This window comes from Gopherus flavomarginatus, chromosome 7, assembly GCF_025201925.1.
Source record: "Gopherus flavomarginatus isolate rGopFla2 chromosome 7, rGopFla2.mat.asm, whole genome shotgun sequence".
NCBI lineage: Eukaryota > Metazoa > Chordata > Testudines > Testudinidae > Gopherus > Gopherus flavomarginatus.
This window is the reverse complement of record NC_066623.1, coordinates 77,392,244-77,419,997: the sequence shown is the minus strand read 5'-3', so window position 1 is coordinate 77,419,997 and position 27,754 is coordinate 77,392,244. Positions and strand designations below refer to the sequence as shown.

The following is a 27,754-nucleotide window of genomic DNA, read 5'->3' as shown; positions in this document are numbered from 1 at the left end:
AAGAGCCTTTTCTCCTCAATCCATTAAGTTTTATTATGTTCACAAACACCGAGAGACAACAAAGAAAAGTGAGATAACCTGGGGCAAAAGGGCTGATAACACAGTGAAGGGGGAAACAAGGACAACTTGCTTACAGTTGCACTGCAGTATCAATCAAAGGTTCAGCACAGGCTGCAGCGGGACTCTAGTGTCCAGTTTCCTTTCTTGAACCTCAACCAGATACCTCAGCATGTCTGTTTGCTCCCTCATAATCTGCACCATCTCGTCCTGTGTGTCACGCTCATGTTCCCTGCCTGCTCTTCTGTCCTTGTGGTCAGCGTGCAGGCTGTCGGACAGTGCAATCCTCCATGTGCTGAGCTCCGTCTTATCACTCTCAGAGACATGCATTAACTCACTGAACATGTCCTCCCAAGTTGTCTTTTTCTGCCTTCTAATCTGGAAAAGTCTCCGTCCCAGTGTGAAGGAAGCACCTATAGAAAAGATGTCAGCTGCAAAGAATACAAAGCATAAGAATAGCATTGACAGTGCATACATGGTTTCTTGTGCAAGGTTAAATCTTTTTATAAAAGAAACACGCCTCAATGCACTTCCCTGTTGTAATCACAACTACTGGCTACTGCAAGAGTCGGTTTGCTGCTACAGCCATAACGCTTGAGCCCATGAGACATTGGCAAGAGGTCTTGTGCTGCAGCTTTTGTTAAGATGTACTTGAGATCAATGGTTCGAACCTCAGAATAGTCCCCTTTCTCATAGCAACCTGGATGGTGCTTGAGGACAGGCAGCAGCATACAGCCCCACAAATAGTTTGACTGTTACAAAAGTGGCAACGAGTTGAGCTGGAAGGGAGACAAACAGGAAGTGTTGTGCCTGATGTGACAAAGTGGGAATGTTCTTAATGTTTTCTCTGAGTGCTGTATGGATGCCTCAGTTTCCTCCATGCATTTCTCGGGTGTTTAGGAGTGTGTGATTGTTGCAGGGCCCTATGGGGCCAGCGTGATGGTGTCTGCACAGAGAATGGCTGACACCCTGTCTCCTGGAAACTGGTGGCCTGGCCCCTCCTCTGCAAAGGTGCTAATTGAAGATATTGGAGAACAAACAGATCAGGTGACCTCCTGGCCCGAGAAAGAGACAAAGAGAGAGAAGGGGCTGGAGAGTTTTCAGTTTGGAGCTGGATGGGAAAATGGAGGGGAGCCCAGACAGGGCTCTGGCCTCCCTGCTCCCTCCCCCCCAAATGGACCTGACTGAGGGTGTCCTGTTGTCTGTACCTGCAAGACCTGTCTTGGATTGTGTTCCTGTCATCTAAATAAACCTTCTGTTTTACTGGCTGGCTGGCTGAGAATCATGATGAATCACAGGAAGCCGGGGGTGCAGGGCCTTGTCTCCCCCAAACTCCATAACATGCTCCCTCCCCTTTTAAATACTGGCTGCAATATGGGGTGATCCCTTCCAACCACAACGAGGGCACGCTCAGGAAAGCTAGGTTGTGTGACCCAGAATTCACCAACCAGGGGCGAATTACTTATCAACTTGCTTGCGGTTTAAGGGCTAGCATTTAAAACTTCCCCCGTTGCTCCTAGGTGACCATAGATGGTATCATTTTCCTGAGGGTAACAGAAGCAGAAAGGGAGCAGATGCTGCAAGCATCTCAGTACAGACCTGGTCCTTATGCTGCAATGAGATGTGCCACAATGATGCCAGAAGAGTTAATACTGGAGTGGCATGGGAAAGTATTCTATCGTGGTGAACAAAATAAGGCAGCCCTTCCAAGAAATATTCTGCAAAGGATTGCAGAATACCTCCATGAAAGCTTCCTAGACATCTCCATGAAGGATTCCAGGGCCATCCTCATGCACATAAACAGTCTTTTTCAGAGAGCACCCTCTGCATAGCTAGAGTAGCCGCCATTAACCACTATCCCAATTTTTTAATTCAGATTCAACATTAAAAATAATAGCATGTAACCTGTACAGTTTGATTGAAAATGTGGTGCCTTCCCTGGCATCATGCTCTGCCAACAATTAGTCCTGTGAGCAGATGGGTTCTAGAGTTAAAAAAAAAAAGTTCTTGGCTGTTGGGGAGAATGGATCCTCCACTTACCTGACGCAGATTCTCCTCCTCCTCATCATCAGCAATGTCCTGCTCATTGTTGCCTGAGGTAGCCTGGGGCTCCTGGGAGGTATCAACAGAGCATTTTGGGATAGTGGTGGGGTTGCCTCCTAGAATCGCATGCAGCTCCTCATAGAAGTGGCACGTCTGTGGCTCAGAACCAGAGTGATTGTTCACCTCCCTTGTCTTCTGGTATGCTTGCCAAAACTCCTTTATTTTCATGCAGTACTGCTGTGTGTCCCTTCTCCCCCATACCCCACGTGATTTTGGCATAGATACTAGTGTTTCTTCTGCTGGTTCAGAGGTGCACCTGCACAGACTCTTCTCCCCACGCAACAGTAAGATCCACCTCCTGTGTGGCTCATGCTGGAGAGTGTTTGCTGTCTTGAACACCCATGGTCAGGTGTGCTGACAAGCCCTCCAAGCCGATCAAACAGGAAATGAAAATTCAAAAGTTCCTGGGGCTTTAACAGGGGGGGCGACTGCTTCCTGTGTACCTGGATGAAGTGCACTGAAGTTGAAAGTGCTCTCCAGAGCGGTCACAGTGGAGAACTGTGGACACCTCATGGAGTCCAATTCATTTGAATTACACAGCACAGCCTCTACACTATCTCCATGTCAACATGTGGATGTCAACTTAAACATTATGCCTCTCATGGAAGTCATCTTTACAGGCCTTTTAGGTTGGTGGAAGGGACTCAGTAGTGTGGACACATGCATTATTACCTCAACCTAAGGTGATTTATGTCAACATAACTTTGTAGTGTAGACCAGGCCATACTGTCTGATAATATTCTCTTCTTTACTTAAAGATCACACTAAAACACTTTGAATAGGAAAAAAATAATCCTATTATCTGTAGTTTGATGGCTGTCAGTTCACCAATTAAATGTGATGGCTGGATCATGCTAGATCGTTTATATCATATTCCGACTCTGACAGTTCTAAGTACAACTTTTAGTTCTTGTATGCTCTACAATGACAATTCTGTAGATTAAATTTATTAATTAATGGACATGGGTGAAAAGGTAGCCTAATATATTACCTGGACAAAGACTTTGTTCAGGCAAATTTCAGCTAGTAAGTAGGTTGAGTTTCTTTAGTGGAATAAAGGGAAATGCATTCATCTGAAGAATTATTCAACTGATAATAGATTTTATAACTGATATAATGCCTTATTGGTTCTATTGATACTTGCATAGAAAGAATACAAAGGCCAGTGAAGGTTCCCTGGTTTAATCATTCTGAAATAGTATGCATATAGATAGTAGGAAAGAAATTGTGATATGATGTGGCAGCAATTTCTGACCAGTCCAATATACACCTAGACACATTCACATGGACAGATTATTAACACAGTTTCAAAGGAGAAAACTGATTAAAAGCAATCTCCTTACAGTGAATAAAGTGTTTATAAGGAAAAACTCACCTGCACATCTAAGAGAAAGTTAAGCTAAAAAGAAAACCATCAGACCAAAGATCTTTATTGACTAAAGCTATTTTGATTTTCTTTCTCTGTTAAGGCAAATGTACATATTCCTGTAGTTTGGTCACACAGTGTCTTGGTTTTCATGGAATCTAAATCTGATGCAATTTCTACATTCATGGTATGGCCCACACATGGCTTAGTTTTAGGTCTTTGGCAAATTACCCTGTGTGCCACAGAGAAAGATACTGACTACGTCTACATTCCCAGCTATGCAAGGAGATCTGCACTGACCCACTTTAATATACTGAGAGTACAAATGAAAGTGGACTGCCAGTACACCGTGAGCACAAAGGAAGAAGGAATATTAAAGGCAGGTTATCAGTAACCACATAGTAGAAATGCATTGTCTACCCAGCAGGCATTTCCAAGCTTTGGATAATGGTGGCTGGAAAATTTGCAGGTAGCTAAAGACCTTCAGCTGATCCTTCCCAAATAAAGAGCTGTTCTAACTGCTTCCTATTGTATTTAAGATAAATAACCTATAGAATTTGTCTTCATGGCTTTGTTGTGACTAGGAGCCTGTCACTGCCTCTTGAGGTAGTGTCTCAAAGGCCTTGGCTTCTCATGACTGACCCTCCTTAGTTTGCTGTTAGATCAGTTCCTGGACCCTCACCTTTAATTAAGCCCGTCAGCCCTTCGTGTTTTGGGTTTGCAGTCTCTTTCAGTCTGCTGGCTGTTTTCTTGGAGGAAGCTTAGTGCAGGCCTGTTGCCACCTTCCTAGCCCAGGCTCTTCAACCTCCCTTTCCTTCCTTGCATTCTCCCCTTTAGAGTAGCCCTTGTTTACTCTGTTGGTTGCAACTGTGAGTGCTTGCCTCCATGATTGGCAGCTTTGGCAGCTACGTGGGATTGTGATCAAGCTGCTCGCTTGTATACAAGAGAGACTCCCCCCCACCATCACTTTGTGTTCTGTATAGGGTTTGTAGACTCCATTACACAGCCAGATTTTTTGTGTACTTCTGTCTTCACCTATGACTATACAGAACTGCATAAGCAACATTGTTTCCTCATGCTGAACCAATGTGTGCAAAAAGTATTTGTTTACCTTATTGTATAGTGTTGTTGGTTGAGAATAACTGCTTTATTTGCACCATAAAGTGATCTTGTGTAACCATCTATCTGTAATATATATGCACAGTCAATAAATGATTTGGGAGCTTTCCAGAAAGAGATGTTATATAAATATAAAGTAGCATCATTACTCCAATAATTTGTCCCATGAGATGTGGCATTAAACACTCCATTGTTGACTAGTTATGCCCCTTGCAGTGTTTGCTGCAAGTAAATGCATGACATTTATCATGCTTTATTGAATTCATTCCTCTGTAGATCATTTCCCCCTGATGTCATGATGTTCGCACACAGAATGTTTGTAACCAGTACTTTTCTAATACATTCAAATTAACTGATCAAGAGGTCTTCATATTTGCTTGGCACTGGTGCGCATAGGTTCAAGCAACTTTTTACTGAACATATTGCCAGCTAACAGATGGACATGATTACTGAGAGCTGAGAGACCTTGTAAAGTATGGATATTAACTGCATTTGATAGAGACACAATTTTCAGTGAGAAATAGGTAAGCTATCTGCCCTGAGTTTCTGTTTATGATGAGAGAATAAGCCTGATTGTACTTTATTAACATTTAAAATGTAATTCAGAACTGTGATATGATTTGGATGTTACTTGTGGGAACCCTCCTGAGAGGGTCTTTAGGATTCATGTTTAGTTTACTTGGAAAAATGTTTCCGGAAATGAGTTTTAGGACTAGTAGCAATGTATTAGATTCCTAAACCAAGCCAAGTCAGATGTGATGTCACAATAATTGCATAGATCATGCTCCTGCAAAGAAAGCAGTACAGGCAGATGCGGAGCCCCACTGAAATTGAGCTCACTGAAGAATTAGGGATCATACTTTATTTTTGTATTTTAATGTATTGCATATATCTATATGCTTCAAATTAGTGTCCTTTTCTAGGACTTTTTGTATATAATTTAGTCATGTTACAGCAAAGCCAAATTACAGAGATGGTGACAGACCTCCTAGTGTTCTCCATATTTTCTTCCTCTTTCCAGCCACAAACAGAAAAGATTTTTTTATGGGAGAACAATGTTTCAATGTTGTCATTTATACCACTCTGTATATGATTTTAGTACTGCTCCTGTTGAATGCCATATTTAACATTTTAATAATCAACTAGAGGTCTATTTTTAAAGGGGAAAATAGCTTCCATAGTTACTCTTGGAAATATGTTAGTTCTACCTTAAAGTGAGTCAATCAAGAGGTCATAAGGCAGTCTGCGCCTGTTTCTGACTACTACCTCTTGATTAATTCTTGAAATAAGTTTCAAACAAACATCAAGACCAACCTTCATCTGGATAGGTCAACAAAGCATGGAAAATTCTGTGACCCATTTATGTGGAGTAAATAACACTGTAGGAACTTAATAACTAGAGATTAAAAGTGATCAGGAAAAGGAGTTTGTTTCCAAAAATGAATTATGGTACAATTATAGATCAAAAAAAGTAGGGAGGACCTTGTTGTTATGCCTCTCTGCAGACTTGAGTTCAAATGAACATATGTTCATGCTGCTCTAAATAGTGTCTTCCGCCCAGTGTCCCAATGAACTTTTAAAACACTACTTTAAGTTTCACAGCAGCCCTGTAAATATTATTACTATGCCTATCTCACAGATGATGCAAAGAGAGTACCACATTTTCCAAACACAGCCTCCATTTGGAGAAGCCAATTGTACATACATTTTCTTGAGCTTCATGGCACGGTCAGTGTTTAGAGGTGATGGAATTTCTCTTTCACATGTAAGTGATAATAGAATTTACACATGCAAAACCCAACTGGACAAAGTTTTGTTCACACAAATGGAAGACAGTTTGGGGCTTCTGAGAGAATTGGACCATAAATCCAAGATTTTCAAGAATGTAAACTGAAGTTAAGTCCCTAAATAAGTGGACTGTTGAAAGTATGGAGTACCCAGCAACTGGCCAGGCCAGTTTGTTTACCAGCTGCGTCTGCGGGTTTGGCCGATCACGGTTCCCACTGGCCGTGGTTCACCGCTCTAGGCCAAGGGGGGCTGCAGTAAGTGGCATGGGCCAGGGGATGTGCTGGCTGCCCTTCCAGGGTGAAAAAACAAAACAAAACCCCACAAGGATGATGTCATGGTAAGGGTGTAGTACAGACTACTTAACCAGGAAGAGGGTTTTTTTTAAATAACTAACAAAATCATCCAAGCACAGTACATGATGATGGGGACTTCAACTACCCAGACATCTGCTGGGAAAATAATACAGAAGGGCACAGATATCCAACAAATTCTTGTTGTAAATGTAAATGCTATTTTTTTTAATTTCAGAAACTGGAGAAAGCTACTAGGGGAGAGGCTGGTCTAGATTTGATTTTGAAAAATAGGGAGGAACTAGTTGAGAATTTGGAAGTGGAAGGCAGCTTAGGTGAACGAGATCATGAAATGGTAAAGTTCATAATTCTAAGGAATGGTAGGAGAGAAAACAGCAGAGTAAAGAATGCAGACTTTAACAAGCTCAGGGAGCTGGTAGGTAAGATCCCTGGGAAGCAGATCTAAGAAGAAAAACAGTTTAAGAGAGCTGGCAGTTTTTCAAAGAGCCATTATTAAGGGCACAAGAGTAAGCTATCCCCCTGCATAGGAAAGCTAGAAAGTATGGCAGGAGACCACCCTGGTTTAACAAGGAGATCTGAACCTCAAAAAAGAGTCCTACAAAATGTGGACACTAGGTCAAATTATAAAGGATTAATATGAACAAATAATGCAAGAATATAATGACAAAATTAGAAAGGCCAAGGCACAAAATGAGATTAAACTACCTAGAGACATTAAGGGCAACAAGAAAACACTCTACAACTACATTAGAAGCAGGATGAAGACCAAGGACAGTGTAGGCCAGTTACTCAAGTGAGGAAATGACAATAATTAAAAATGTAGGAATGGAAGAAGTGCTAAATGACTTTTTTGTTTTGATTTTCAGAAAAAAGGTTAGTAGCAATTGGACATCTAACATAGTGAATGCCAGTGAAAATGAGGTATGATCAGAGGCTAAAATAGGGAAAGAACAAGTTAAAAATTTTCTTAGACAATGTGGATGTCTTCAAGTCACCAAGGCCTGATGAAATACATCCTAGAATATTCAAGTAGCTGATTAAGGATATATCTGACCCATTAGCTATTATCTTCAAAAAGTCATGAAAGATGGGAGAGACACTCCAGGCAACTGGAAAGGGGCAAATATAGGGCCAATCTATAAAAAGAGAAATAAGGACAACCTGGGGAATTACAGACCAGTCAACTTAATTTCAGTACACAGAAAGATAATGGAGCAAATACTTAAGCAATCAATTTGCAAACACCTAGGAGATAATAAGGTAATAAATAACAGTCAGCATGGATTTGTCAATAACAAATCAAATCAAACCAACCTAATAGCTTTCTTTGACAGGGTAACAAGCTTTGTAGATGAGGGGAACTGCTAGATGAGGTACATCTTGACTTTAGTAAAGCTTTTGATACTGTCTCGCATGACTTTCTTATAAACAAACTAGGGAAATACAACCTAGAACTACTATAAAGGGGGTGCATAACTGGCTGGGAACCATTCCCAGAGAGTAGTTATCAAGCTGGAAGGATATATCGAGTGGGGTCCTTCAGGGATCAGTTCTGGGTCTGGTTCTGTTCAATATAATCAGTTATTTAGATAATGACTCAGAGAGTATACTTCTAAAGTTTGCAGATAATACCAAGCTAGGAGGAGTTGCAATGGCTTTGGAGCATAAGATTAATTTTTGAAATGGTCTGAAGTAAATAAGATGAAATTCAATAAGGACAAATGCAAGTACACACACATAGAAAATGGGAAATGACTTCCCAGGAAGGAGAACTGCAGAAAATGATCTGGGAGTCATAAGTGGATCACAAGCTAAATATGAGTCAGCAGCGTAACACTGTTGCAAAAAAACCAAACATCATTCTGGGATGTATTAGCAGAAGTGTTGTAAGCGAGACACAAGAAATAATTCTTCCACTACATTCCATGTTGATTAGGCCTCAACTGGAGTATTGTGTCCAGTTCTGGGCATCACATTTCAGGAAAGATAAGGACAAATTGGAGAAAGTCCAAAAAAAAAACAACCAACAAAATGATTAAAGGTCTAGAAAACGTGACCTATGTGGGAAGTTTGGAAAAAAATGGGTTTGTTTTGTCTGGAATAGAGAAGGCTGAGAGGGGACATAATGGTTTTCAAATATGTAAAAGGCTGGTACAAGGACTAGGGGAAAATTGTTCTCCTTAACCCCTGATGATAGGAAAAGAAACTATGGGCTTAAATTGCAGCAAGGACAGTTTAGGTTGGACGTTAGGAAAAACGTTCTATCAGAAGAGTTACGTACTGGAATAAATTGCCTAGAGAAGCTGTGGAATCTCCATCATTTGATATTTTTAAGAGCAGGTTAGACAAACACCTGTCAGAGATAGTCTAGCAAATACTAAGTCCTGCATACCCCCTGAGTGCAACTGTGTATTTTCTTACAAAGAAAACGAACTGAAAGAAAATGTAGACATACCTTGCTATTTTTTTTTCCTTTGGAAGTGGCAGAGCAATTTGTCAACATGTTGTGTGCCTCTAAGGAGCCCAGATGGAGCTGAAAGAGAATTTCATTTTCTCTGTCATAGAATATAATTCTGTATCCAAAACAGAAGCTTATTTTGTTACTTTTTACAAAGTAAAAGTTTCATAAAAATGGGCTTCAGCAGAAAACATTTAGTGGCTTTTAAAAAGTAATTAGTCGTGAACGTTCAAAGTTAGGTACACCTTAAATTCACACCTCTTCAGAGGGCTAGCAGGAGGCCTCTGCACCACTTAAGTTCTATCAAAACAGTGCTTAAGTGGGACTTATGTGGTGCAAAGGCCACCTGCACAGGACATGATTTTTTCAATAATTATACATATGCAATTGTGAGTGCCTAATATATATAAATAACCAATGTGCCTGTGCAAATTAGAAATGTGCACATGACATGACCAGTCAGATGCCTGCTAACCATAAGAGTAACTATGCACTAATTGCTGATTTGCACATATACATAAATTAGGCACATACAAATGTCTGTGCACAATTATACTGGCCTAATTTTAACAGTAGTTTTTTTCAGAATGGGTATTTTTATAGCAGTTAGTCCTAGTAGTATGCAGTACATACAATATAGGTTGATACATACATAGATGAAAAAGAAAGAACTGAGAGAGAGAGAAGTTAGGGACTACTGCTTTTATTCCATTCTGAAGTGAAGCTTTCTTCTTTTTAAGATCCCAGTTCAGCAAATCACTTAAGCGTTTGGTTAACTTTAATCAAATGAGTAGTCCCATGGATTTCAATTTATTCACATGAATAAAACTAAGCACATGCATAAGTGCTTGCAAGATCGAGGTATGAAAATGTAGGCATGGTGCAAATGCTTTTATATTCTCATGCTTGCTTATCCCCTAAAGCTGAGCATTGTCCAATTCCAAATGAAATAACAGACACCACCAGCATGTCAGTGATAACCATTTCTAATTCTCAGTTTCCCTCTAGGATTTAAATTAGAATCTGTTTTGCAGATAGTTCAGAGAAATCCTAAGGCAAGTCCAGTCCTGCAGTAATTGCACTGGCTCTGATTTGTTTTCCTAAACCACCTGTCAGTCGAGCTGTGTTTATTTTAGGAAATAAAGCTTATGTCAGAAAGGAAGTAATCTGAAATCGTATGAAAGATTCTCAGTATCTGTAAGTGTTTAGGACATACAGACAAATGAACAAGAATACATACAATCATGTACAACATGAGGAAAGGTGATAACATAGTTATGTTGAGCTAGACCTTTAATTGACTTAAAAAGACTGTCATTAAAAAAAAGTAGAGGTTTTGTCTGATGTCAAATACCTTTACATGCTAATCTTTTAAATTATTTGATAAATATTTTAATACATTAAGGGCAGATAGATTCCCCCTGTCTGTGTATACACCATCAGCTGATGTTATTGTGAGTTCTGTCACAGATTAAAATGTTCCTTTGTTGTGATGCCTAAAAAAAATGTGACAATGGCTAGGCAGCTGGTGTGCTGAAACTATTGTCTTAGTGTGTTGACAATATTGTCTCTTTGTTTCCTGGCACTCCCCCTTCTGTCAGTTTCCAACTGTCATTTCTCATACTAGATGTAGATTGTAAGTTCTCTGAGTCAGGGATTGTCTTTTTGGTTTTGTGTTTGTACAACTCCTAGTACAATCTGTGACTGGGGCTCATGGATGCTATCATCAACGTCAACAACAACAACAAAAATATTGGGGGCAATATGTTCCTATGATATTCAAAACAACATGTAGGACTTGATCTTGATGCCACTGAAATCAGAGTTTTGCCTTTAACTTCAGTGGGGACAGAAAAAAGCACAAAAACACTTACTACAGCTATTTTAGAGACACGTACATTTCAATAATCTCTGCAGGTGTGATGTACATATATCATTCTTATTTTGTCGTTGCTGTGTGCTTGGTGTTTATGTGAACATTAGTTAGAATTAGAAGTTATCACTTTCCTCCCCTAAATCGCTCCTTTTATTTTTATTTTTTAAAACCTCAACAATGAGCTGATAAAGAATAATGCAAATAGTATTGTGGTATTGGCTTTTGATTAAGACAACAAAGCATGCTGGTTATTTATTAACTAATTGACAGAAATGAAAGAGAGAATTTCAAGATCACCGACATTTAAAATGCAAGCCCTATTCCTATTTTAAGTCACTCATCAACGTTTACTTGGTGTACATGGGGTCAGCAAATACAATGCTAACATTGTCAATGGGGAAGTTGGGACTAGTAATGTCTACTAATAACTTACTGTATTAATGCTAGATCCATTAACTTAATACAGTGGTTCTCATCCTTTTTCTGGCCAACACTTCCAGCCCTTTTCCATACTGCTTCCCTCCCACTACCACTCCAGAACCTGCCTCTGATGTCCCCTCCATCCCAGCTACCCAGTTACACAGGAAGGGTAAGGTGGCCCCTCCTCCCCTGACACTGATGTTCACATCCTCCTCTCCTGGTGTGGAGCATCACAACCTGAAAGTGAAAAGCTATGCCCTCATCAATTGATCCAATGGTAGACAGGGAATGATAGGGAAGTGGGTGTCTCTTCTATTGTATAGGGTTTTTTGTTAAAGCTATTAATATTAATATTTAGTATTTGAATGTTCATGTATTGTACAAACACTAAAAAATCTCTTATGTAGTATGTCCTGTTTGCATCTCTGAATGTGGATGAAAAGAACTTTTATACATTCCACTCACTGTAATAAAAATCTCCTAAAAAGGAACTATTCCTATGGAGAGATCAGATTATTTTTTATCACCTTTCAGGACTCATTTGCACCATAGTAGGAAAAAATGAGCCTGTATAGTATTCTAAGTTAAAAATGAGCTTGCTTCATCTTTGCCTGGTGTGTCATGCTTGGAAATATGTTCCTGATGGCCTCGGTGGCCTTTGGCTTAATTTATAAATTATTGTGTATGTCACTTTCACTGCTGTTGGCTGGTTGCAAACTCTGTGGCTGAGGTCAGCAAGGACACAAGGCAGTAAAGCAATGTATTCCATTCTTCATGTCCAGTCAATCTTTGTCCTGTCTAGTGAGACTGTCAATAAATATGCTAGTCTACGCTACAGCTGGTTGACATTTTTTAACACTTTTTTTTCAAAATTAGAATTTTTTCTATTTTTTGTTTTTCCAAAATTGTGTTTTTTTTGACAAAATTGGAAAAATTAAAATTTGTAGCTATGTTTTCAGCTTTCATTTCCCCTGTATTTCCCATCTTCAACCCACCAACCCAACAGTTCCATGACAAAATGGAAAAAAGGAAAGGTAAGAAGAAAAGGGAGAGGGGGAAAAAAGGGGGAAAATAAGAAAAACAAATGAAAATGTTCATCAACTGAACATTTTCAATAAAAATGTTCACAACAAAATGTATTTCTTTGCAAAACAAATGGAATTAGAATTACTTTGAAAATTTTCATGAATTACACACTCTTCCTTCCCACCGTCCTCCCCCATTTTTGACCAACTCTAGTTATTGGTGATAACTGTGAGCAAGGCCCATTCCAGCAACTCCTTATTATAGCAAAAGCCATTTAATTACACCCTTAAGTGGAGCATATGCTTGATGCTGGATCTCTGTAGAGGTGTATGTGAGCTATGTTTCTCTATATCCACTGCAACCAGCACATTTATTTCAGGATAAGAGCAAAGTTAGGAGCTCATGGCTTTGACTACTTCTACAGTATTTGAAACACTTTTAAACTTTCCAGGGCCCGAGTGACTTAAAGGATATGGACCAGTCACCTCAGTCATAATTTAGATCAGGCTCAGGTCAGTAACATCCCTTTGTCACCATCTGACTGCTATCCTGTTGCCTACGTGAAATGAATTAGTTGTCTCAGTCCAATTCTTAGTGAAAGTTTACTCAGGATCCAGTGCTGCATCATGTAGAGAAGAAGCTGCGCTGTGCTAACAGAGCTCGAAGGGATTAAGTGGAGCATAGGCTTGTGCTGGACCTTCGCACAGGAATGAATTTCACACTGAATGAACATAAAAATGATATTCAAAAAGAAAAAGAGAAAACCCCTTTTCATTTCATGAAGTCTTCAGCCAAATTACTAAATCATAATTTATTGTTGCTTCACTTAATAGAAAATAAATTACGAATGGCTTCTGAAACTGGAGAACTTTTCTGGAAATGTGTAGGTTTGTGGGTTAAAAAATGTTTAATATAATACACACTGAAAAATATTCTTTCTAAATCAAAGGGCTGCTAATGATTGTTTTATCAACAATGCAGTGTTATAGTGATTTTGAGTTTGAGAAAGTAAATCTTTAAAATCTTGCAGCTATTATGACTAATATTTTATTCATTTTTAGTCTACATTTTTACTATCGATTATAAAATATATTTTTGTATTTACAGTATGTATTGTAACACTGTATGTGAAGCTATAATGAGCAGTGGCATCTATGTGATCACCTTGGAGAGTGGAGGAGGGGAATACACAATGGTATGTCAAGCAGAAGAGAATTTAGTAAGCATGCATTATCTATAACCACTTATGGCAACTGGGCCAAAAGGTTATCTTTACAATGAATCAGATATATACAGTTTTTTTTTGTAGCCCTTGCTTTGTGCTCCATCTTATCCACTGGAGTGCTTGTGCCTTATACAGAGGATCGTGCCCCTCCCTTTGCCTCTTCCTATACTGATTCAAAACCTCTACTAGCAGTGTCTCTTGCCAGTCATTGGGATGAATCACGATGGCAGTAACTGGCCAGAAAGCAGAAGGCTTTTCCCCAAACTAACTCCATGGCAGACCACATGGAACTAACTGGAATCTTGGAAGGGGTACTACCCTTAGGTTATTTGCATATTTGTGGCTTCATCAGTTCCACGATACCTCTGACCCCAGCCAGTAGCCTGTTGTTAACGGCCTGAGAGATTCAGTTAATATTTTCCACTATTAGCCCTTCATTATGTCAGAAGCCTGTTGGGAATGAGGGTGAGAGAGTCACAGTTCCATTTCTCACTCGCTTAATGAGGTTAGTACTAGACTTTGAAGGAGATCAGTTGACTGATTTCTTGGCAAGCAGGCATGGCAAAATTCCTCATTAAAGTGTCTTTCAATCTCTCCTAAATTAAGGTGATCAAAGTTTCAGATGAAACAGCAAAGGCAGGTCTAAGAAAGAATAGCAGAAGGATCGACTTGTGATTTTGTTTTGTTTATGAGAGATGAAAATCAATGATTTTAGTGAAAGGGAGCGATACGTTCCCAACTCAGATCAACATAATGCTAGTCCAGCAACCATGGTGAAGAGTGCTAGTTGGATCAATAATGTTTTCTTGTTTCACATAGAACATACACACATTTTCTAGAAAATTATGGAAAGGGGAATTAGGAATAGCCATCCCTGGTTGGGATAAAATAAGAACCCACACACAAAGCTTTCTTTAATCAAATATTTATTTTTAAACGTACAACTTATTTTTACATTTGATTTTATTTTCACCCTCCTGTATACTTCATAATTCTCACTGAGGCTAAAAGCGGAGGATTGAAATACCACAAAATGGTATAACATTGCATTGCTTTTCTGTTTGCTACCTATCTGCAAATAGATCAAGGGTTTCTTTTTCAAATACAATCATCATTTGAAATTATTAGCTGAATGCTTTGTGCAAATAGGTCTAGACCTGTAGCTCATTTATGAGACATTAGTTACAAGATTTAAAACTGAAGCTGTATGACTGATCATCTAGTTCATGTGGATGTTTTTGTTCTCTCACTGGAGAAGCATAAGTCATAGAATCAGGTTTCCAGTGTCAATGTTTTCAAGAAGATTTACTCCTGAGGGAATTCTGTGGGAAAAAAATTCTGTGCATAATATTTTAATATTCTGAAAATTTTATTATTCAAATAAATTTGGAGACTCCACCATGGCATTGGGGAGCACAGAGGTGGGAGAGCACTGTGCAGCTCCCACCTAGGACACAGACTCAGTGGTGAGGGGCTGCACCCAACCCTGACACAGCGCAAGGATGAGGCCCGCCCCTCCATGTCAGGCACAAAAGGTGTGGGCAGGCAGGCTCAGCAAGGCAGGATCCAAGGGTGGAGGGGCTTAGTGTGGGGGGATCCAGGTGTGGGTTGAGAGGGTTCTGTGTGGGGCAGTGAGGGTGTGGGCAGTTCAGTGGGGGATCTGGGTGTGTGGGGGATCTGGATGCACAGGGGTTTGTTGGGGGGGAGGGTTCTGGGTGCAATGGTAATGGGACTCTCCAGGTGAACATAGTTGGGGCTCAGCTGGGGGGGTCTGGGTGTGCAGGGCTTGGATGCTGGGAGAGTGAGGCTCAGTGGTGTGGGGATCCAGGTGCAGTTGGTTGGATCTCGGTAGGGTTGGGATCTGGGTGCAGATGACTCATCGGAGTGGTACAGATGCAGGGAGAGTGGGGCTCATCAGGAGTTCTGAGTGTGGGGGAGGGGTGAGCTTTGGTGGGAGGGTCTGGGTATGAAGGTTGGACACAGGGATTGGGTGGATGGGGAAGCAGCTCCCGGTACAGTGACCCTTCCCCCTACAGCAGAGGAGCAATGGGTGCAGGAAGTCTGAGAGAGTTTGCAGAGCTTCCTACAGTTGGGGGAGAAATCTGGAGGTGGATCTGAGGTGGTCTCAGGTGCCCTGCAGGGGAAGAGGAATTCCTATCCTCCCCAGCCCAGCCAGGATTAGCAGCTGGGTCGCAGAAAATCAAAACACACAGTTGTAATTCCTCTGTCATCAAAGATAATGGTGGGCACCTTCTTGTGTTGTTTCAATAGATTTTAAGTGTTTCTTTCAAATAATGTTTTAATAACTTTATTAGGAGATACAATATATAAAGCATATGCCAGGAAAGAATCCTGTTGCTATGTGAAGGAGGGAGAAAGTGGAGGGGTGTGTGCTGACCTTTTAAAACAACCTGGAGTGTTACAAGCAGCATCCAGTGAAGCAAAAACATTTACATAAGATTATCTTTCAATTCTCTTGCTAGTTTCATTCTTGAAGTTATCATTTGAATGATCAGGTATCAGAGGGGTAGCCGTGTTAGTCTGGATCTGTAAAAGCAGCAAAGAATACTGTGGCACCTTATAGACTAACAGACGTTTTGTAGCATGAGCTTTCGTGGGTGAATACCCACTTCTTCAGATGCATGTGGTGGAAATATCCAGGGGCAGGTATATATATGCTAGCAAGCAAGCTAGAGATAACGAGGTCAGTTCAATCAGGGAGGATGAGGCCCTGTTCTAGTAGTTGAGGTGTGAAAACCAAGAGAGGAGAAACTGGTTCTGTAGTTGGCAAGCCATTCACAGTCTTTGTTCAATCCTGAGCTGATGGTGTCAAATTTGCAGATGAACTGAAGCTCAGCAGTTTCTCTTTGAAGTCTGGTCCTGAAGTTAATGCCCCTGGATATTTCCACCACATGCATCTGAAGAAGTGGGTATTCTTTGCATTTGAATGATCTGTCATAATGTGCATCTCTAGAGCATGCAGCAGAAAAAGGAATGTCTAAAAAGAAACAGATTACATACTATGTTTTCTGGCTTCTCTCTCCAAACCTGTCACATGTATAGTATTGATACACTCAAAGGACATCAGCATTTCTCAGTGGCTCTGTAACACGTTCCATGGAGGCAGTTGCTTGGGTCAGATATAAATGTTTTCTGACTTATGACTCACAGTTTAGACCAACTAGCTCTTCAAATACTGTTGTTTGAATGCCCAGAAGGGAACTGAGTATCCTTCTATTAGGTAAATATGCTTTGACTGAAAGACGTAACATTTTATCTCAGCTTTTGTTATTATTTTCTGATTTCTTCAGTGTTGTCTTGTGACTATCCAGGGTCACTGCAAAATATGTTATGCTACTATTAATACATGATGTTCATATCAGTCTGCAGCATTTTTAGAGACCGTCTTGGCATGATATGCTATCCATGTAAGCACTCTTTTAACAACACACCATATAATGTTAAAGGTTTTTTCTTTCCTTAATAAACTGTCTCCCTCTCACATCTCTCTCTCTCAACAGCTTTGGTGATCCGTTAAAAGCTTACTGTCACAAGGCAAACTTGCAGTCCTTGTCAGTCCTTGCTGAAGATCCAATGATGTTATCTAAGAAAGGAACTTTCTTCTTTCCCTGCCCACCCCAAACAAAAACAAGAGTTCAAACAGCAGGTTTGTATAGCCACAAATCAAAAAGGTCTCATGCTCTGACCTACTTTTCAGTATCTTTCAGGAGAATCAGTTCTAATACAAGCGTATGTCCCCTTTAATTTGAAACTTAAATGCATCAACAGTGCTGAGTGGGGCCACTCCACTCAATGCCACCACTTGGTAATGCATGATACACTAACATTCTCAAGATTGTTTATTTTTGCAGCTTTGTAGCAATTTAGCAGGGTTTTTTTTGTATTATGTTAATTTTAAAACTAACACATTTATCCAAAGTACAGCATAAGATATAAATTGCACCACAAATTACAGTGAGATGGGGAAAAAAGTCAGTATGTGAACATGTAATTGAAGACTGTATTATAATGCATACGCACAAGAGGGACAAATTAAGGTTTCCTGGGCATCCTTTGGGAAAGTTCTATGGTCTGTGTTATACGGGAAATCAAATGGTCCTATCTAGCCTTGGAATCCTAATTTTATTGCCTAATTTTTGAGTGTTTGACTCTGCAACTTAATATTATTGTAATATTGGGGGGGGTTGTTCATTTTGTGTATGTGTGTGTGTGTGTGTGTGTGATTATTTATATTGTAGTACTGCCTAAAGTCCACAACCAAATTGAGTCTCATTGTGCTAAATACTGAACAAACACATAAATTACATTCCTGCCCCAACAAGCTTATGATCTAAACGTCTTTCCTATATATATTAATGAAATAATGGCCAAACACTGAAATCAACAACTATACTTGAATGCACAGGGCTCAAGATTTTGACCCTAAAAGCTTTGCTTCACAAATATGGGTTTTTAGTTTATCTTGTTTTCCTCTTTTCTTCTAATATTGTGTTTATATGTTCCATTTTTGTGAAGCTGATTTAATCGAGAATAGATGTTAATGGGGTGTTGGATCTTTTCCCATCCAGTCTTTTTACTATTTTATGAGAGAATATATGTAATAAAAAGATTAAAGACACTGGTATTTCCCTCAGTTGGAGGAGCGAGATTCTGATCCATGACTAATTTTTGAGTGGGTGTGTTTTGTTGTCTCAGGTGCTTCACATAGAATTTTACTTGCTCTGGAAAGCACTGTAGTCCTTAAGTAGGTGAATAATATTTTCAAAGACTTTTCTTTTGGGTATGCATCAGCTCTGGTCCTATCAGAGTAAAGATTTTAGATATTTAAGATCTGAAGCTTTAGTTGAAGAATAAGACATTGCTCACTGTTGCTCTGTGCTCTGTTGTCTTCCTTTGATATCACTGTTAGCTAGGCTTTAGACGTGCAAATGAACAGCATAACTACATTTCCAGTACAAGTTCCTTCTCTTATGTTAGGATGGGATGAGATGAGAGAAGGTCAAGCTTTATATAAGAGCTATGTAATTCATAACTTGGGCCTTTGATTTTTATTGACAATTGAAGTGGCAATAACCTGACTGAGCCATTTCAGATTATTTTATTCACTGAAAAGTAACTTAAATATTTTGTCATTTATACTCAGAAAAAAAACCCCAAAAATTCAGATTAAAAGTGAAAATTCTAGTAATCATTTTAATCCTGAATCATCTCTTATGACACATAAAGGCCCAAATTCTGCCCCGATATCAGGAGGTTAATTTCCTGGTACCTCAGTGGAATTACACCTACAGAATTGATTTTGGCCCACATTGTGTCACATTATCTATCTCTTTGAGAACCCTGCAATATCAATGCATAACAGATTGAACTGCAGTTTCAACCCTAAATTTACTAGCTTTGAGAATGACACAGTATCTTTAATAACCGAAACAAAACAAAACAAAAAACCCAATCCCTCCTCCTTTCTAGTATTTAAATAATATTAGCATCAGTTTGCAGCTTGGTGGGTTAGAACTCTGTAAAATACATTAGCCTAGTCCCCTAAACAGTCATAGTTGTGCATTAGACTAGAACCTGAATAATGTGAATTAGTTGAACTGCTTACAGTGGTTTAACACTAATTCTACAGCAAAAATTTTGGTTCTGCTTATGCTCAGAATTATCCTGAATTGTCTAATAGCTGTTTGTTTGACAATATACTAATTACTGGTTACATCAAAAGTACACTCTAGAAATGGCTTCTCTAGGTCACTTTTCTGTAGGATTTCTTTCAATGGGAGCATTTTTTGAGGAAACACACCTCTACCATATATACAATATATTGCACACGGACGGTATTAGTATGTTTCTGTTTTGGAGCTTCATTTCTTGTGAAGTTAAGAAAGATAAATGAATCTCATAACAGCTTTATTCTACGTTATATTTCCCACTGACTTAAGGACCAAACTCATGCCCAGAGAAACTCTATTTAAGATAATTTGCGGCAACCATGAATTTGACACTGAAACTGTAAAGAAAACCTTGCAACATGTTTCCCCTTAGGATCTTCCCTTTTAACATGGTGGCAGATAATTACAAATGTCATAATCACTTCCATCACTTTATTATTCAGTTTCACAATCTGCTTCCTGGTTTCTAATTGATAATACACTGAATTTTTGTTTAAGGCTGGTGTTCAACTGCTTATTACTTCCATTACACATATTTATTATTATTATTATTATTATACTTACTTACCTCTTCTGAAGGTTGAATTCTTAGTACAGCAATTCTGACCTTAAGATGAATCAGTGTAGCACATTTTTCAACAGGATGTTCCTCACTCTTCATTTTCTGAATGTAATAGTAAATGGATTTGCCAGTTTAGATTGAACTGCAATTTGTTCCATGACCAAGGTGACTTTTTTTCCCATCATTCGGAGCATGTAATTAACTGAGAATAAAAACAATGGAATGTCCAAACAGTCTAACATCCTGGAGATCTGCCTATCAGGTATTGTCATCTTGATGGTCATGGGACAAACTCATCATAATAGCTGATTTACAACAACCAAGTCAGTATTTTTTCACACTTTACAATAGTACAGCATGATGATGAATTCTCTTTCGTCGAAAATCACTATGGCAATTTTAAATTCTGACACAATGTTTCGTGGTTCCAGACAGCTCTACTTCGACTTTCATGTACATCATATTCACATATATAATAATAATAATGTGAATGTGAAAACTTAAATATTTATAATCGAAATAATTCCCCGATGTTTTTTCCTTAGAGTTTGCGGATTATTTTGAAGCTGAGAAATAACATTCACTAAAATACTATGAGCTATATTCTTTATTCTGTGTATTGAATGCAGAGGGGAACAGAGCAGCGCTCATTCTTCAAAGGGATATTCAAAGAGGAAAAGCAGGTATGTGGCATATTTTCCCCACTACATAACAGCCTCTTTCCTTACCTCAGTCTCTAGGCATGAGGTCTCCTGTAAGTAGTGTGTTTGCATCTCAGATTATTAGAACTCATAATAGTCCACTCTAGACCATAAGTAAGGCTACGATTTAGTCACAAAGGTCATGACAGTCATTGATTCTGTGACTTTGCCAGACCTCTGTGACTTCTAGGGCTTCAGGAGGATGGGGGAGGGACTGTGTGCCCCTGCTCTGCAACTGGGACTGGTTGGTACCAGGATCCTGCAGCTTCAGCCCTGCGGCTTCCACCAGGGGCTGCAGTGGGGGCCTGCAGCGTCTTAGCTTGGCGGGGGCCATGTGCCCCATCCCCTACTGTATTACAATATAAATATTTAGTTCTCCCATTTAATTGAAAACAAAACTAATCCTCCACCCAGTCATCATCTACTGAAGAAATTCTGCACATTTTAGGTGAACTGTCCTCTCCCCCAGAAATGTTGTGTGTCTTTGGACTAATCTTGTTTGGCAGACACAGGTAAGTGATGTCTTCTCTGTATGCAAAGCACCTATGTGCTATTCTTGGCATGGTTCATTCTTACAAAAGCTTTCTATTTACTTTTGATTCTCTTTTATGTATTCCTGGCTTGTCTTTTCGGATGTTTATTTTTAAAGCCTCAATATAAATGAAAGAAATAACTAGAACAGGAGAAAGGATGGGACAGTATGCACGTGATGTTCTGTAATTGCAATATTCATTGTGCTAGTGGTAATTATTCATGCCAGATCACACAGTCTAATAGATAACTTTCTCCTTGCAGTTAATATATTGCTCTTTCTATTTTACAAGTCATTTGAAAGAATTAACAATTGTGGGGTTTTGTTGTTAAAATGAAATTCAGAAAAAAAATAAGTAATTCTGCTGAGTAGATAATTAATTCTGCTGGAACAATATCACTAGCTAGAAGGTTTTGTTCATGGATTTAAAGGCAAAATTAATATTCTGTCTCTATTAAGCTCTCAAGGAGCGCAGTTGCAATACCACCACTATTATTTTTCACATACAAATCTATATATAGTTATAGAAATTGTTTAAAATTAATTTTAACATAGATACTGTAATTTGATAGACAAAAGCACAATATTTCATACTGCTGGTAAAAACAATATAGCTGAAAGATGCATGGCTAATAACAAAATACATTACTCTATATGTCTCTGAACAGCATAGGCATGGCCATTCCAGATTAGCCAATGGTCTAAAAGCAGATACTGCTATTGAATCGACTGATGATGTCCCCTTCCTCTCCCCAACCCTAGAAATACTTAAGATAGCAAGATAAATACATAGTCTAACATTCTGTGTTTTGTTGTGGCTAGCATCAGATGCTACAGAGTGGTTGTAAAACTCCCATAATAGATTAGTATGTACTTATTTAGGTTTATACAAAGAATTAAAAAGGTACCTATCCAGGGGTCTAAAGCCCCCTGCCATAAATTATTTAAAAAAAAACCCCAAAATTAAACCACCCACCCAACACCAAACTCTCCTCCACCCTACAAATTAGCTTTCTCTCAAAAGCTTACTTCCACAGCAGCTTATTTGTATACATCATGTGTATAGTCAAATAGTAGAGATGGTTGAAAAATGGTAAATATTTTTTCATGAACTACTTCAAAAATTTGGAAATAATTGAGGGTGAGAGTAACAGAAACAAAAAGGATGGGATTTCCAAAGTGCTCAGTATTGGCTTAACTCTATTTCTGCTGAAGTCAGTAGTAAAACTCCCATCAACTTCAGTAGGAGCATGTTAGAAAATCTGTCTCAGGGTTGCATATTATTATTCTTATTAGCTTAGTTTACAATTTAGAGACTACGTAGTTTGTTTTTAAATAAGATAAGTGTGCAAAAGCTATGAATTGATCACTGATACGACTTAGATTGTAAGCTCCTCAGGGCAGGAACTAACTTTGTATTATGTGCCTAAACTTGTACAGTGGGGCCTTGGTCTCTTTGAGGCCCCTATGTGCTACTACAATATAAATAAATAATATCAGGCCACATGTCTCTTCTTCCCTGTTTGTTTTCTCTTCTGCGAGACTCTGTCATATTCTTTCCTCTTCTCCGGAACTTGCATTTTTTAAATGATTTCTTGTTTGTTTCCTATACTGCGTGACTGGGCCGTGAGCCTCGGAAATAATGTGGGTGCAACATCTTTTCAGAGACCTTGTAAAATTTACAATAATTGTGGTTTAAATAGGCCCATCCTCCTTTTATTTCAGAAGAGCAAGAAAACTTGTACAGATTTGGTACATTGTTGAGGTAGATAAAAATGTGTTATGTTCCTTTTGTTGACTCTGCAGTTGTAGTTAACTAACAAACGCTGTTCCTGGAGCTCTGGTGACATCAATTGATGATACTTGTGTGCAGCAGTGCTTTTGACATGATAGATTGCTATATGTAAGGTGAAAGGGTTTATTTTGTTGGGAACCAAGAAGAGCCACATCAATTTCAATTCCAGTCAAAACATGGAAAGACCTTAGTGATTTCCAAATACAAAAGGACAAAATCAGCAGGGAGTGAGGGTATTCGTGCTTACAAGGGCCTGATCCTGGGAGTTTTCAAGCACCTTTGACTCCTACTAAAGTGTATGTTTAAATGTTTGTTTAAAAATGCTCAATTGCCTTTCATAAAAACAGGAGCAACTCTTAGATCAGAGTATAAATGGCAACTCAAAGAGCAAGTGAAAAATATGAGCTAAAATTATTTTTGTTAAATGCCTTTAAGAGATTTTCTTAACTGCTATTAATTTAACTGGCACAAGGAAATGAAAATGAAACACAGCAATGGAGGTGTTAGTGATATCAGGGAGAAGGTTTTATTAGCAATGACTAGGTAATGGCACCTGCCTATAGCATAATGGTTCTCAACCAGGGGCGAGTGTACCATTGGGGGTACTCAGAGGTCTTCCAAGGGAGTACATCAACTCATCTAGATATTTGCCTAGTTTTAAAACAGGCTAGATAAAAAGCACTAGTGAAGTCAGTACAAACTAAATTTTCATAGACAATGATTTGTTTATGCTGCTCTATGTACTATGCAGCATTGAAATATAAGTACAGTATTTATATTCCAATTGATTTACTTTATAATTATATGGTAAAAATTAAACATAAGCAATTTTTCAGTAATAGTGTACTGTGACTCTTTTGTATTTTTATGATTGATTTTGTAAGTTTTTAAGTGAGGTTAAACTTCGAAGTACACAAGACAAATCAGACTCTTGAAAGGTGTACAGTAGTCTGGAGTGGTTGAGAGCCACTCCCCTAGCACATACAAAGGTAGTGCTCCCAAAGGAAAAAAAATCTTATAACAGACAATCAAATAACTACAGTTCCAAAAGATCAAAGAGTACCTAGTAGATGGGAAATGCATTTGTTGGGCTCCTCCATGAATATGAGGACAAATGAAAAGAACAAATACTAGAACCACTAAAACAAAATCTTTGAAATTTTATAATTGCAGTTTTTGTTGAAAAATTCATGAACTCATTAGTGTTAACACCAGGGACACCAATTTTTTGTGGGGGGGAGGAGTGAGGGAAGCTAGAAAGAATGTAAACAAGTATGTTTAAAAAGAAACCCACAAGTTTGAGTTCTCTTGTTCTGTTCGCTGCCTCAGCTTTAAAACAATTTTCATTTTTATTGTGTTTTTTCTTCATACAATAAAGTGGTATGTTCTCCAGCACAGTAAACTCTTTATACCATTCTAGGAATAAATGCATGTAACCACTGACTTTCCTATCTCATTACCTACAAAGCTTTTAGTGTGAAAACCGAATGCTTGGTGTGATATTAACTCACAAATGCAGAATGAGTCATATTGTCATTGCCTTTTACAGTGCAAAGCAAGGGAACTGCTTCCCATCTGAGATGACTATAATATATGAATTTCAAAATTACTAGAAGAAATGGTGATTTATATTATCCCTTTTATAATAAATTGCTACATCTACTGGAAATAGGTAAAAGAGGATTGCATTAAAATAGTCAACTTTGGGGTTAGATCTTCAAAGGTATTAGGTGAGTAAAGAAGATAAGTTGAATTTCACAACTGTCCCATTTAAATCAATGGGAGTTAGGCACATAGGCACTTCTGAAAATACCATTAGGTGCCCATCTGCATCTATTGTCACACAAATATCTTTTGTGCTGTGCTCTAATTATTTTTCTTGAGGTAAAAACAAACCATTAGGAAGGCAGAAAAAGTTCAATTAACCTTCTTTTAAGTGTCCAAAGCTTGGCCTTTTATTCAGGGGAAATTCACATTGAATTCAATAGGAGTCTCAAGGATTTTATTCCATTTTTGTTCACTTCTTACTACCTGCCAAGGCCCTATGACATGTTGATGTACAGTCAGAAGATTTGCAGCTGAATTTATTAGGTTCAGAGAATCTGAATAATTTTTCCACAAATTCTTTGGTACTTATCTGCAACCCTGAAATTTTGGTCAGAAAATTGAAAAAATGGATTTTGGGGAAGGTTTGGGGCTAAAGGTGGTGTGAGTATGGATGAGTGGGTGGTGGTAGATGTGGAAAGGAACTTTTCTATTGCTTTGATTTACTGGTTTGCTTAGTTAATACATTCTTTATACTTCTTCAGCATGAAAAGAATAGTGTCCATGTGATATAATCCTCCTCATAAATCTAAATTCAATGAATTTATGAATTCTTGGATAAATTGGTAAGAAATTATTGAAAGTTTTCAAATTATGCAATCTGGGAGGATAACTTTCAGGAAAATTGTTCAGTATTTTTCAACCAGGTTACGAAATCTGAAAAATTCATATTTTAATAAAAAAACACTAACAATTTTTGACAATATGTCTATATATTTTTACAACTTTTAGTTAACATTTTCCATAACTTGCACATTCTCTGGTGGACTAGACAGACCATGATCATCTGAAAGACACTCCTCCGCTATCTCTGAAACACTGCTGTAAAACTCCAAAAAATGACTGTTGATTATATTTGGCAATTTCTCTGATTTGTAAAAGAAGCCGTATTTCATTTACATGAATTATTTAGATACCTCTAGTTCCATGGGATGATCTTCATGAAAATTAGTAAGTGCAAATTAATCTGAAAGTAGAACACAAGTCATGTGCTGTGCAGGAAATTTGTACTTTATAATGTTCTCTGCATACTGTGTGCTGCGTCCTGAACATTTTAAAAATACATTGATTTGGACTCTGTTTGTCAGCCTATAGAATGGAATCCATCACCCTCCTCACTGCAGCTATTTCTATCACATGTATGTAGGCAAATAGCTCTGGCCAATTCTGTAAATAAACATGCCTTTAGCCCTTAAAAATTACTTTCTTAGTGCTGTCTTTCTGAGCTTGCCTATGCTTGTAAATAGTGAGTTAAACATTGCGGGACTGGGTCTCTAATTGTCTTCATTGTAGACATGTTATCTAGCCATTCACCAGGTATCAATGATATAAATACTCATGGTGGATATATCATGCACTTCAGAGCCTATGCCACCTCTTTGTTAGCTTTTAATCTAAAGTGTTAACATATATTTCATACATCTAGTGGAGTCAACAGATTTTATGTGGGGTCAATCCCAAATCATTTTAGCAGAAATATGTAATCTGGGAATCTCAGAACCCTCAGATTTAATTTCTTGTTGTTTTCTATGGATTTACATTTGGAGCTTCATGGCCTATTGTATTCAGTGATTGTATTTCATGCTCTCACCTAACTACCCTGGGTATCTATCTTTCATCCTGAATTATTTGATTCTGGTCAGCCACCTTTCTACAGATGGTGCCTGGTTTTGCAACAATTGTAGTCTTGGGAACTATATGGGTGCAGTGGGAAAAAAAAGGAGAATAAAAAGCAAATAGAGAACATGAGGAGAAAGTAAATAGAGGAGAAAAGAAAAGATTGAAATTTTGTAAATGGTGTTTTTATTGTTAATATTTTGCTCTGGTAGATGCTCTTCCACAGTGATACATATCAAACTTTTTGTTACTCATCTAATTGTATGTGAAATGATTTAGCAGGGCACATTTCTGCAATTTGAAAATAATCTGCTTGCAAGCTAGATTTTATAAGAATATAGTTTTGTCTCTCAGTAGCAAGAACAACAATAACAAAACACCTAGGGTATTGCTGTTACAGAAACTTAAATTGCATAACCCCAAACTCCAGCACTTATTAGATATGGTGTTCTTATCCCTTTGGATCAATTGAGACAGACAACTTATAAACATTTGCACGTATTATATGACTACTTTACAATGCATTTGGTGCTGCAAAATTCAGAAGGATGGTAACAGAAGAGATGAATGTTAGACAGATTGTGGTGCACTGGAGGTAAATATTCTGCCCCAGCTAGAACCCCTACAACTATTGCCGCAAATTAGGCTTGCCAACATTTTCCCCAAACTCCTGCTCTCACCTCTAATTACTGTTGTGGAGAGTATTTACAAGCTAGTACAGCAGGTCTCAGTATACCTGGAATGTAGTGTTGATTCTCCATTGTCACTTCCAGGTTATCATAAATTAAGCATTTACTGTACCTCTGTTGTAAACGCTCCTGCCGCTCTGCTCCTGCCTGCACCATAACACCACCTGGGGCTTGAACCTCCCCTGACTTGTTCCAATGAGAACTAACATCACTGAAATCAAGATCTAAGGGGAAAAAACAAGGTCCACAGCATCAGAACTGGCTGGATTCCACCTCCAGACACACAGGGAGAAGAATAAAAGAGGAGAGTAAATAAAACTCCTCGGCAGTGAAGGGAGGGCTTTTCCTGACTTGGGAACATGCCCCCAGATCAGGATGTGCTGCCTGGACAAAACTGAAAGAGAAAATGAGAGTGCTAAATGCTCTTAGAAGGGCTGTGGTAGCAGGAAAGACAAAGGAAAAAAGCAGGATAGAGAACAATAAACTCCATTCTTCAGAGAGGAAAGTAAAGAGGAGGCTTTGCTGAAAAACTGGGCAGCAGGCCCAAAACACAGCAGCTTCAGCAAGGAGGCCATGAGCCCAGAGCAACACAAAG

General features: G+C 38.6%; 1 long non-coding RNA gene across 1 annotated transcript; it reads right to left on the bottom strand.

Moving 5' to 3' along the window:
• Nucleotides 1-27,425, bottom strand: LOC127055996 (uncharacterized). Its single transcript, XR_007775680.1, has 4 exons — nt 27,272-27,425; nt 20,008-20,103; nt 9,200-9,277; nt 1-488 (listed from the first exon to the last, which is right to left on the bottom strand). It is a non-coding gene; the product is annotated as an uncharacterized LOC127055996 (long non-coding RNA).
• Nucleotides 27,426-27,754: the final 329 nt, after the last annotated feature.